At 41.8% G+C, this 10,795-nt stretch overlaps 1 long non-coding RNA gene across 1 annotated transcript; it reads left to right on the forward strand.

Annotated features, from left to right (window-relative positions):
- Positions 1-269: 269 nt before the first annotated feature.
- LOC144260880 (uncharacterized) lies at positions 270-9,857 on the forward strand. Its single transcript, XR_013345068.1, has 3 exons — positions 270-382; positions 8,768-8,883; positions 9,418-9,857. It is a non-coding gene; the product is annotated as an uncharacterized LOC144260880 (long non-coding RNA).
- Positions 9,858-10,795: the final 938 nt, after the last annotated feature.

The following is a 10,795-nucleotide window of genomic DNA, read 5'->3' on the forward strand; positions in this document are numbered from 1 at the left end:
CCGCCAGGCCCCTCCCCACTCCCCGGGCCCGGCACGCGCGCCTCCAGGCCACGAGGCAACAGCGCGCGCGCTCGAGCGGCGGGGAGGGGAGAAGAGGCGGTGGCCTGTGCGCTGATTGGCTACTCCGAGCCGGGTTCCCCGCCCACCCTGTGTGCGAGCGCGAGAGTTGGAGGGGGCGGGGATTGGTTGCTAGGGGACTGACGTCAAAGAGTGTCGGGGCCGGGAGCGGAGAGACACGGAAAAGGTCAAACTAAAGGCGAGGAGGAGAGGCGGCCGGAGTGGCGGGGGGCCGGGAGCGGGGCTCGACCCAGCCGCCCCTCGGCCGGAGGGGCCCGGCCCAGCCCCGCTCGCGGGACCAGCCGGAGCCCCCACCCCGGCACAGGTAGAGGCGGGTTGAGAGCCCCGCACCAGGGGCCGGCGGGGGAGGGGGCGCGGGCCGCGCCTCGGGGCACGGGCGGGGGGCAAGGATCGCTGTCCCCCCCGCCCCCCAGCACTGGGGCCAGGCGGGGTGCGCCGGGCAGGAGGGCACCCCCTTTCCCTCACATTGTCCTGGGGCCCCACACTGTGGGGTTCCCTGCTGGGGGGAGGGGAAGGACCTCTCTTCTCTTCCTCCCCAGTTGGTCCTGTGTGGGGGAAGAGGGTGGTGTGGGAAGGACCTCCCCCCCCCCCCGCATTGGTTCTGTATTGGGGAAGGGATCAGCCATGGGAAGAACCTCTCCCCTCCCCCACCCATTGGCTCTGAATGGGGGCGGGGGTGGAATGGGAAGAACCTCTCCCCTCCCCCACCCATTGGCTTTGTATTGCGCGGGGGTGGGGGGCAGGGATGGAATGGGAAGAACCTCTCTTCTCTCCCCTGTATTGGCCCTGTATTGTGGGGGAGGTGGCATGAGAAGGACTGCTTTTTCTTCCCCTCCCCCCACCCAGTTGGTTCTGTTTTGGGGAGCGGGGGGAGCAGCATGAGAAGAACTTCTCTTTCCTTTCTCTTCCCGCTTCTTTGCCCTTGCTCTGATTGCCCTATCAAGGTGGGGCTGGGCAGAAGGACAAAATGTGGCTACCTATTGACTGCTCCATTCTCCTGAGAGCTGGATTCTCAAGCGGGATGGGCTGTCCAATAGTGCTTATCCTATTACCCCAAGAAACTGATGTTGGAGGTGGGAAGCTATGGCCCTGAAGGGCAAGACTGTGGGATGGGGCACAGGCAGCATTCTCCACTCAAGGTGCCACTCATGGAGCCTTCAGGAAGCAGATGCTAGGGATAAATTGCAGTCTTCCCACAAATGAGGATTCTGGGGTAAAGGATCAAATGCAGGATCTGTGGCACAAACCATGCACTTCAAAAGAGTGAGTTACCAGGACCATCAGTAGGCAGAGGAAGTAGTTGGTTCACACACACTACCCCACAAGAGGGTCAGACCTGAGGCAAAATACCAGATTACATGTGAAATCATAAACTGTAAGTATACAGGCGAGCAGATATTGTTTAGAGAGGAGGGACAGGTCCTGTATTTAGGGCACTAGCCTGGGTCTTAGGAGATTGGGGTTCAATTTCCTGCTCTGCCACAGAGTTCCTGTGTGACCTTGTACAAATCACAGTCTCTCTGTGCCACTTGTTCCCCCTCTGTAAATTAGGGATAATATTTCTATACGCTGACAGGTGTATGCGAATAAATATGTTAATAATTGACTTGTTTACCTACTATGGTAATGGTAGATTACTTATTTGTACTGTAGTCGTGTTGAGTGGTTCCAGTCTTTATTTGACTTTGCTTCCAGTAATTCTATGCTGAGTGAAAAATTCTCATGTAGAGAGGGTGAATTTGAAAAGAGATTAGTCCTAATCTGTTCCATTGCACTATTTGCAAGGTGCTATACTCAAGTATTTAAGGTACCACAACTTCACATTGAGAATAACTTCAGTGTGGGCTTTTTGCTGTATTTGCATAGAATAGGGCTAATCTTTTTTTTTTTTTTCCCCACAATTAGAGGAGCAGAGTGGACATAATTTTTTTTTTTTTTGAAGTGCATGTATCTAAATAGCCACATGTCTGAAATGAGTGAGAAATGTCAACCTTACTGTTATGGGAGAGAAGTATCCTGATGTACCTGATATGCTCAAGAACACATCTTTGCAATCAGTTTGCAACTTATCACGGTACAGTTTTTGTACTTGCCAGAGCATTGACTGAATGCCACCTGAGTCTGCCTGCCAGTACTTTTGCAGGAAAGTAATAAGGAAGGCTGATGACAGGAAGTTCCCAGACCTGGTAATGAAGTGTAAATAATATTTCAGCTTCAAGGAAACTATTTCACCTCTCGGCTGACTTACTTATGTAACTGGTGTGATATCCTTTTTTGTTTTGTTTGTTCGTTTTTTAAATTATCAAGCAGCTTAAAGTCTCCATAGACACAAACTCAGCAGTTTCCTGGAGTGAATTTAACTAAGAGTAATTTTTTTTTAAGTTTTTACTATAATTCTGGTTTTCAGATTCCATTTGGCAAGCAGTTTTCCTTCTATTTCTGGCTTTTATGGAAAGGTGCAAGCATGTGTACAGGTCAAAAAAGAGGATTTATTTGACCAGTATCTAGGTTTTCTCCAGTAATTTGAACTACAGAGTATCACTTTTAAAGTTTTTATATGTAATTGGCATAGTCCGTTTTAATGTTTAGACGTCCCCTCAGGGAAACTACTAGATATGTGGAAGGTAAGGGATGGACATGTCCAAAAGGGCACAGTGAAATTACAAAAAGAAAGGAGCTGTTTCCCTCTCTTGTAACAAAACCAGTTTAATTTAATTTTAATCCTTAATATTCAGGAGACCTGAAAATACAAAGTACCCAGTTTCATAACTACCCCCGGCATCTTTAGTTTGTGCAAGCAGCACTTAGTCAGCAGGTCACTCTCGGGTAGGATCTGATGAGAAACAGTCAAATGAAAGAGTCCCATTCAATTACATCATGTAATGGCAGACAGCTAAAAAGTGACCATTTTTTTTAAGTGCTTATGTACAAATGCTAGAAGTCTAAGTAATAAGATGGTTGAATTAAAGTGCCTCATATTAAATGAGGATATTGATATACTAGGTGTCACAGAAACTTGGTGGAATGAGGGTAATCAATGGGACACAATAAAACCAGGGTGCAAAATATATCGGAAGAACAGAACAGGTTGTGGTGGTGTGGCACGATATGTGAAAGAAAGTATAGAATCCAATGAAGTAAAGATTTTAAATGAACCCAACTGTACCATAGAATCTCTGTGGATAGTAATTCCATGCTCAAATAATAAGAATGTAGCAGTAGGGATATATTACTGACCAGGATGGTGATAGTAACTGTGAAATGCTCAGGGAGATTAGAGAGGCTATAAAAAATAAAAAAAATCAGTAATAACTGGGGATTACAACTCTCCCCATGTTGACTGGGTACATGTCACCTCAGGACGGAATGCAGAGATGAAGTTTCTTGACATCTTAAATAACTGCTTCTTGGATCAGCTAGTCCTGGAACCCACAAGAGAGAGGAGAGGCAATTCTTGATTTAGTTCTAAGTGGAGCACAGGGTCTAGTCCAAGAGGTGAATATAGCTGGACCACTTGGTAACAGTGACCATAAAATAATTACATTTAACATCCCTGTGGTGGGGAAAACACCACAGCAGCCCAACATGGTAGCATTTAATTTCAGAAAGGGTGATACACAAAAATGAGGAAGTTAAAAAGAAATTAAAAGGCACAGTGCCAAAAGTGAAATCCCTGGAAGTTGCATGGAAACTTTTTAAAGACACCATAATAGAGGCTCAACTTAAATGTATATCCCCATTTAAAACACATAGTAAGAGGACCAAAAAAGGAAGCCTGCTAAACAACCAGTGGGGCCACTGCATGATCGGAATGCTTAAGGAGCACTCAAGGACGATAAAGCCATTATGGAGAAACTAAATTAATTCTTTGCATCTGTATTCACAGCTGAGGATGTGAGGGAGATTCCCAAACCTGAGCCATTCTTTTTGAGTGACAAATCTGAGGAACTGTCCCAGACTCAGGTATCATTAAAGAGGTTTTGGATCAAATTGATAAACTAAACAGTAATAAGTCACCAGGACCAGATGGTATTCACCCAAGAGTTCTGAAGGAGCTAAAATGTGAAATTGCGGAACTACTAACTGGTTTGTAACCTATCATTTAAATCCGCTTCTGTACCAGATAACTGGAGGATAGCTAATGTGACATCAATTTTTACAAGGGCTCCAGAGGTGATTCCAGCAATTACAGGCCAGTAAGCCTGACTTCAGTACTGGGCAAACTGGTTGAAACTATAGTAAAGAACAAAATTGTCAGACACATAGATGAAAATAATTTGTTGGGAGAGAGTCAACATGGTTTTTGTAAAGGGAAATCGTGCCTCCTCAATCTACTAGAATATTTGAGGGGGTCAACAAGCATGTGAAGAAGGGGGATCTAGTGGATATAGTGTACTTAGATTTTCAGAAAACCTTTGACAAGGTCCCTCACCAAAGGCTCTTAAGCAAAGTAAGCTGTCATGGGATAAGAGGGAAGATCCTCTCATGGATTGGTAACTGGTTAAAAGATAGGAAACACGGGGTAGTAACAAATGATCAGTTTGAATGGAGAGAGGCAAATAGTGTTGTCCCCCAGGGGTCTGTACTGGGACCAGTACGGTTCAACATATTCATAAATGACCTGGAAAAAGTGCTAAACAGTGAGGTGGCAAAATTTGCAGATGGTACAAAACTACACAAGATAGCGAAGTCTGAAGTAGACTGAAGAGCTACAAAAGGATCTCACAAAGTTGGGTGACTGGGCAATAAAATGTCAGATGAAATTCCATGTTAATAAATGCAAAGTAATGCACATTGGAAAACATAATTTCAACTATACAAATAAAATGATGGGGTCTAAATTAGCTGTTATCACTCGAGAGAGATCTTTGAGTCATTGTGGTCTCAGCGTTTTTGACTGCTGCTGCACATTAACAGAATGCTGGGAATCATTAAGAAAGGGATAGATTATAAAACAGAAAATATCCTATTGCCTCTATATAAATCCATGGTACGCCCACATCTTGAATACTGTGTGCGGATGTGGTTGCCCCATCTCAAAAACAGACACTTTGGAACTGGAAAAGGTTCAGAGAAGTGCAACAAAAATGATTAGGGGTATGGAATGGCTTCCGTATGAGGAGAGATTAATAAGATTGGGACTTTTCAGCTTGGAAAAGAGATGACTAAGGGGGGGGATATGATAGAGGTCTATAAAATCATCACTGGGGTGGAGAAAGTAAATAAGGAAGTGTTGTTTACTCCTTCTCATAACACAAGAACTAGGGGGTCACCAAATGAAATTAATAGGCAGCAGGTTTAAAACAAAGAAAATGAAGTATTTTTTCACACAACACACAGTCAACCTGTGGAACTCCTTGCCAGAGGATGCTGTGAAGGCCAAGACTACACCATATTCAAAAAAGAACTAGACAGGATACTGGGCTAGATGGACCTTTGGTCTGACCCAGGATGGCTGTTCTTATGTTCATTAATCTCAGCAGTTTTAGAGAGGTCATATTTTAACATGAATAAATTAAACTTGAACCCTTTTTTCCATAAGTATTAGGCACAAATATGTGTTCCTACCTACATACCTTTTTGCTTTGTTGTTCTTTTTCTTTAGACACTTGATGTAAGCATTGCAAAGTTCCAAATCTCCATGGATTATATTCCTCAATTTAATATCCTGATGTAGTTTATAACATTTTTTTTTCTTCTAAAAAAGGCTGTTTATCTTCAGAATCCCAGTGAAACAATAAATGGTGTGGTTTGTTACTCTTTAACAACTGTTCACCATTGGATTGGAGACATTTATATTATTTTTATCTTGGCATATGGAAAGCCAGTGCTGCCAAAACATATCTGGGAGTGACATCAGCATTTCCTTGAGTCATTTGTGTCTAATGGCTCCAAGTAATGATTTGTGTGCTACTTGAATATTTATGTAAAGTGTACTCTACATCCCATCCTGCAATTCTCTACACACACACACACACACACACACACACACACACACACACACACACACACACACACACACACACACACACTTTTAGGCCTTGGAAGTCAGTGGTAATAAGTTATTAGTCTTCTACTATGTCAAATGTCTACACACAAATTTGCTACTAATATTCTAAGGGTATGCTCAATGTTACACTGCTGGTTTTGATAAGTAACTTGGAGTACAACACAATTAGTTCTCCAGATACTATCCAATAATGGACAATTCTCCTGTGTCACTTTACTTCCAGTGCTGGATGTGGAGATAGATGTAAATGAAATAGGATTTATAGTGAGGATGGTTTGTTACATGCCAGTGACACAGAGGCTAACTAATGCTTTAATTACACATGGTATAATTCTCTAGTGTAGATGGGCCTCTGCTGGTTTCAACAGAAGTTACAGGTGTGTTAGGACTGCAGGATCAAGCACTTTGTATGTTGTCACTTGTGCCCTTCTTATCTGGGCCCAAAAAGGAATTCTGCCTTTAAATAAACTGGTGCCGTGACCTTGTTCTATTGTCAGCGTTCAGTCATGCATAAGGGAGACACTATCTTCTTTTTGTCAGACTGTAATGTTTCTGGATATCTTTAGGTAAATTGGGCATGTTGCTTGGGAGATAAGAGTAAGAAGATTGACTGATAAAGTAACTTTTTTTGTTTTTTTCTAAGCGGTTGTGGTGCTAACAGACACCAAGCTTATCTGTTGCTGTTGATGAGGGCATGTGCCTTTGGCTGGTTCTAGGGTGGGAATCATTAGCAGAATTATCTAATTATTCAGGTGTTTTCTCATACGTGATGAGGCCTGATATGCATTTTTTTTAAAAAGTCCACAGCTCTAGAAGAGGAATAGCATATAAGGAACCATATGCAGAGGAGAGGGTAGATTTGGAGGGAGAATGAGAAAGCGAATTCCATTTTGGGAAATGAATAGTAGTGCTGGTCTGGGAAGAAACAGAAGGCCATTTAGTCTTTAAGGCTATGTCTACACTATTGTCCTTACAGTGGCACAGCTCTCTCTTGCCGCCATAATTAAACCATCCCCAATAAGTGGCATTAGCTATGTTGTCAGGAGAGTCTCTTCTGCAGACATAACGCTGTCCACATCAGCACTTCTGCCAGTGAAACTTTTGTCAGTCAGGGGTGTGTTTTCACACCCCTGACTGACACAAGTTTTACCGACAAAAGTGGTAGTGTAGACAAAGCCTTAGAAATAGTTTCACGTATAAACTCACATTATAGACTCCCTTCTTCACTTCATATATAGCTCCCTCTCCTTGTGTTGGGTGTGATAAGCAGGTCAGGTATCTGAAGAGGAGCAGGATCCGTCCTTCTGAAGTTCATAAGCTAAGCAAGGACTATTGTTAACTGAGCAATTCTGACACATTTTTAAAAAATAAGGGAAATGCCCAAGCAAAACATGTAAGCTGGGTTTAGGATTTTAAATTTCAACCATGATTAGAGGACTAAAGCACTTGGGATCATTATTGTTTTTTCAAAATCCACAAATGTTTGTGTGAAAATTCAGAGTTATGGTTATACTTTAATAACAATAATTATAGTAATAAAACATAGAAAATTCACATTTAAGATCACCCAAACTGTCATTGTGTCAGCGATGCAGAACTGAAAAGTAGGAGAAAATCCTGTCCTGAGACGACACACATCTTCAATATATCAGTGAATTAAAAAAGTTCTCTAACTGGATTGCTTTACTCTTGTTTGTGCATTACTGTCATTTTTATACAAATACAACAAACTTTGTATCTTCTTTAAGACTACACAATTACCAAAAAAAGATGGGTGTCTACATTTAACTGTCCACTTTCAGAACCATTTTTTGGGACTGTTTCTCCAAATGTGCAAGAACTTTCAAATGTGAAAGTGTTGCTGTAGTATGAGATTTAGTAGAGATCCATAGCAACTGTATTTGTAAACTTCAAGGGATGCACCAAAAATTATCTACATTACATGCCAACCTGAACACCCAGAATGTTGTATGTCATACACATGTATATCAACACTTGTATATCATACACATGTACAAAACCTAAGTAACATACTCCATAGTTCCTAAACCTCATAGGCATACTGTGCGAATAAAGTGGATTTAAGCTCCTGACCTTCAGACTTCTTAAATGTATATGAAATCTCCTTCACCAGATAAATTTCTCTTTCACAGGCTGTGCTAAGTGTACAGGTTTGAAGGTAGTAGCAGACAGGGTGGAGTTAAGGTTGGTTGGATTGTGCATTTCTGTAGTTTCAAAAGTTTGTGTTCATTAAAGAAAACTACAGTGTTTATAAGACTCTCCCAAATAGTGAGGTATTTACAATCTTTGCTCCTGTTTAATCTTTTTGTCTGAGAATTTTTGTAATGTTCTTTGGGGGGAAAATACAGTGCGTTTAATGTTTATAGATTCCAAAGCTAGAAGGAACCATTGTGATCATCTAGCCTGACCTCCTGTATAACACAGGCCCTAGAATTTACCTGAAAAAATTCATAGAGCATCATATCTTTTTAGAAAAACATCCAATCTTGATTTAAAAATTGTCAGTGATGGAGCATCCACCACAACCCTTCATAAATTGTTCGATGGTTAATTACACTCACTGCTAAAAAATTTACACATCATATTTTAGCATGGAATTTCCCTGTGTAAATCAAAAATACCAGATGGAGTTTTAAGTGACTGTCATGTACAATTTAGGAAATGAACATTTCGAATACTAATGAAAGGACCAGATTGGAAATACATAATGAACCCAAGAGTGTCCTTTTCAGCATATGTGAGATTTAGCTGTACCATTCTACCCTTACTGAGAGGTAAGTGTTAAAATTCCTGTGCATCAGAGAACTGTTTACCCCTCTGTATAGTTGGGATATATGTGTATTGTTGAAATAGAAAACTTAATTGTAAAACTTTAACATGATGCTTTGCCCTAAAGAAGCCTTAATATCAAATCTACTTACTGTCTTAAATATTTATTTTATATTTGTAAAAATCTTTTGTGGCAAATTGTCCTCTCTGCAAGTAGAGTCAGTGTTGGAAGTGATGACTGGAATGCTCCAGGGATCAGTTTCACAACCAAGTTTGTTACTGTATGTCTGTGACCTGGATGAAGGAATGTGCAGTAAAGTGATAAAAATGTGCTCAGGAGATGAGACAAACTCTGCTTTTGTCCGAGGCAGAAAGGGGGAGAAGTGGGTAGATGGCAGTCAGTACAAAAGAGGTGAGTAATCAAATTCTTAACTAGAAGCCTGAGTGAAATGTTTTGTGCATTCTGTTTTAGAGAAATTTTCAGTACAAAACTAGCATATGAAAATGGAATGAATCTAAATGTACATTTTATAAAACAGTCAGGCGCTAGAAACCTGGAGAAGGTATGGAGTCAGAATGGCTGGAGCTGCATGAACTGAAGGGCAGGAGAATCCTTGTTGCCAGCCCCTATCATTGCCCCCAAGGGAGCACCTGTGGAGATAGGAACCTCCCAAACCCTCTGTGGGGCAGGAGCAGAAGGAACCATATGGAGTGAAAGGCTTTTTTTTTTTTTTTTTTTAAATCAAATCTTCAGATTACACAAACACAGTTGTGTTTGGTGTGGTGCATGGGTTTTTCTTTACATCAGTCTCTGTGGGGTGGGTAGGATGGAGTACAGGCCTGTTATCTGGGACATTGGTGAGAGAACAGAGTGGCTGGGGCACCTGAATAATGCAATGGGGGAGAGGGTGGAAGGGCATAGGTTGCTTTTTTGTTTTTTTCAATAAAGTATTAAGACATGCACCTCTGAAACCTTGCTTGTATGTTGTCAGTCTACTTTTCTTTGCCTTAGAGATGAAAAAATTTATTCGAGCATAAGCTTTCGTGGGCTACAGCTGACTTCATCGGATGCATAGAATGGAACATATAGTAAGAAGATAGATATATACACACATACATACAGAGAAGGTGGAAGTTGCCATACAAACTGTAAGAGGCTAATTAATTAAGATGAGCTATTATCAGCAGGAGAAAAAAACTTTTGTAGTGATAATCAAGATGGCCCATTTAGACAGTTGACAAGAAGGTGTGAGGATACTTAACATGGGGAAATAGATTCAATATGTGTAATGACCCAGCCACCCAGTCTCTATTCAAACCCAAGTTAATGGTATCTAGTTTGCATATTAATTCAAGCTCAGCAGTTTCTCCTTGGAGTCTGGTTTTGAAGCTTTTCTGTTGCAAAATTGCCACCCTTATGTCTTTTACTCAGTGACCAGAGTGGTTGAAGTGTTCTCCTACCGGTTTTTGAATGTTATGATTCCTGATGTCAGATTTGTGTCCATTTTTTCTTTTGCGTAGAGACTGTCTGGTTTGGCCAGTGTACATGGCAGAGGGGCATTGCTGGCACATGATGGCATATATCACATTGGTAGATGTGCAGGTGAATGAGCCTCTGATAGTGTAGCTAATGTGATTAGGTCCTATGATGGTGTCACTTGAATAAATACGTGGACAGACTTGGCATCTGGCTTTGTTGCAAGGATAGGTTCCTGGGTTAGTGTTTTTGTTGTGTAGTGTGTGGTTGCTGGTGAGTATTTGCGTCAGGTTGTGGGGCTGGCTGTAAGGCTGGACTGATCTGTCTCCCAAGATCTGTGAGAGTGAGGGATCATTTTTCAGGTTAGGTTGTAAATCTTTGATGATGCGCTGGAGAGGTTTTAGTTGGGGGCTGAAAGTGAAGGCTAGTGGCATTCCGTT

Source organism: Eretmochelys imbricata, chromosome 2 (genome assembly GCF_965152235.1).
Source record: "Eretmochelys imbricata isolate rEreImb1 chromosome 2, rEreImb1.hap1, whole genome shotgun sequence".
Taxonomy (NCBI): Eukaryota; Metazoa; Chordata; order Testudines; family Cheloniidae; genus Eretmochelys; species Eretmochelys imbricata.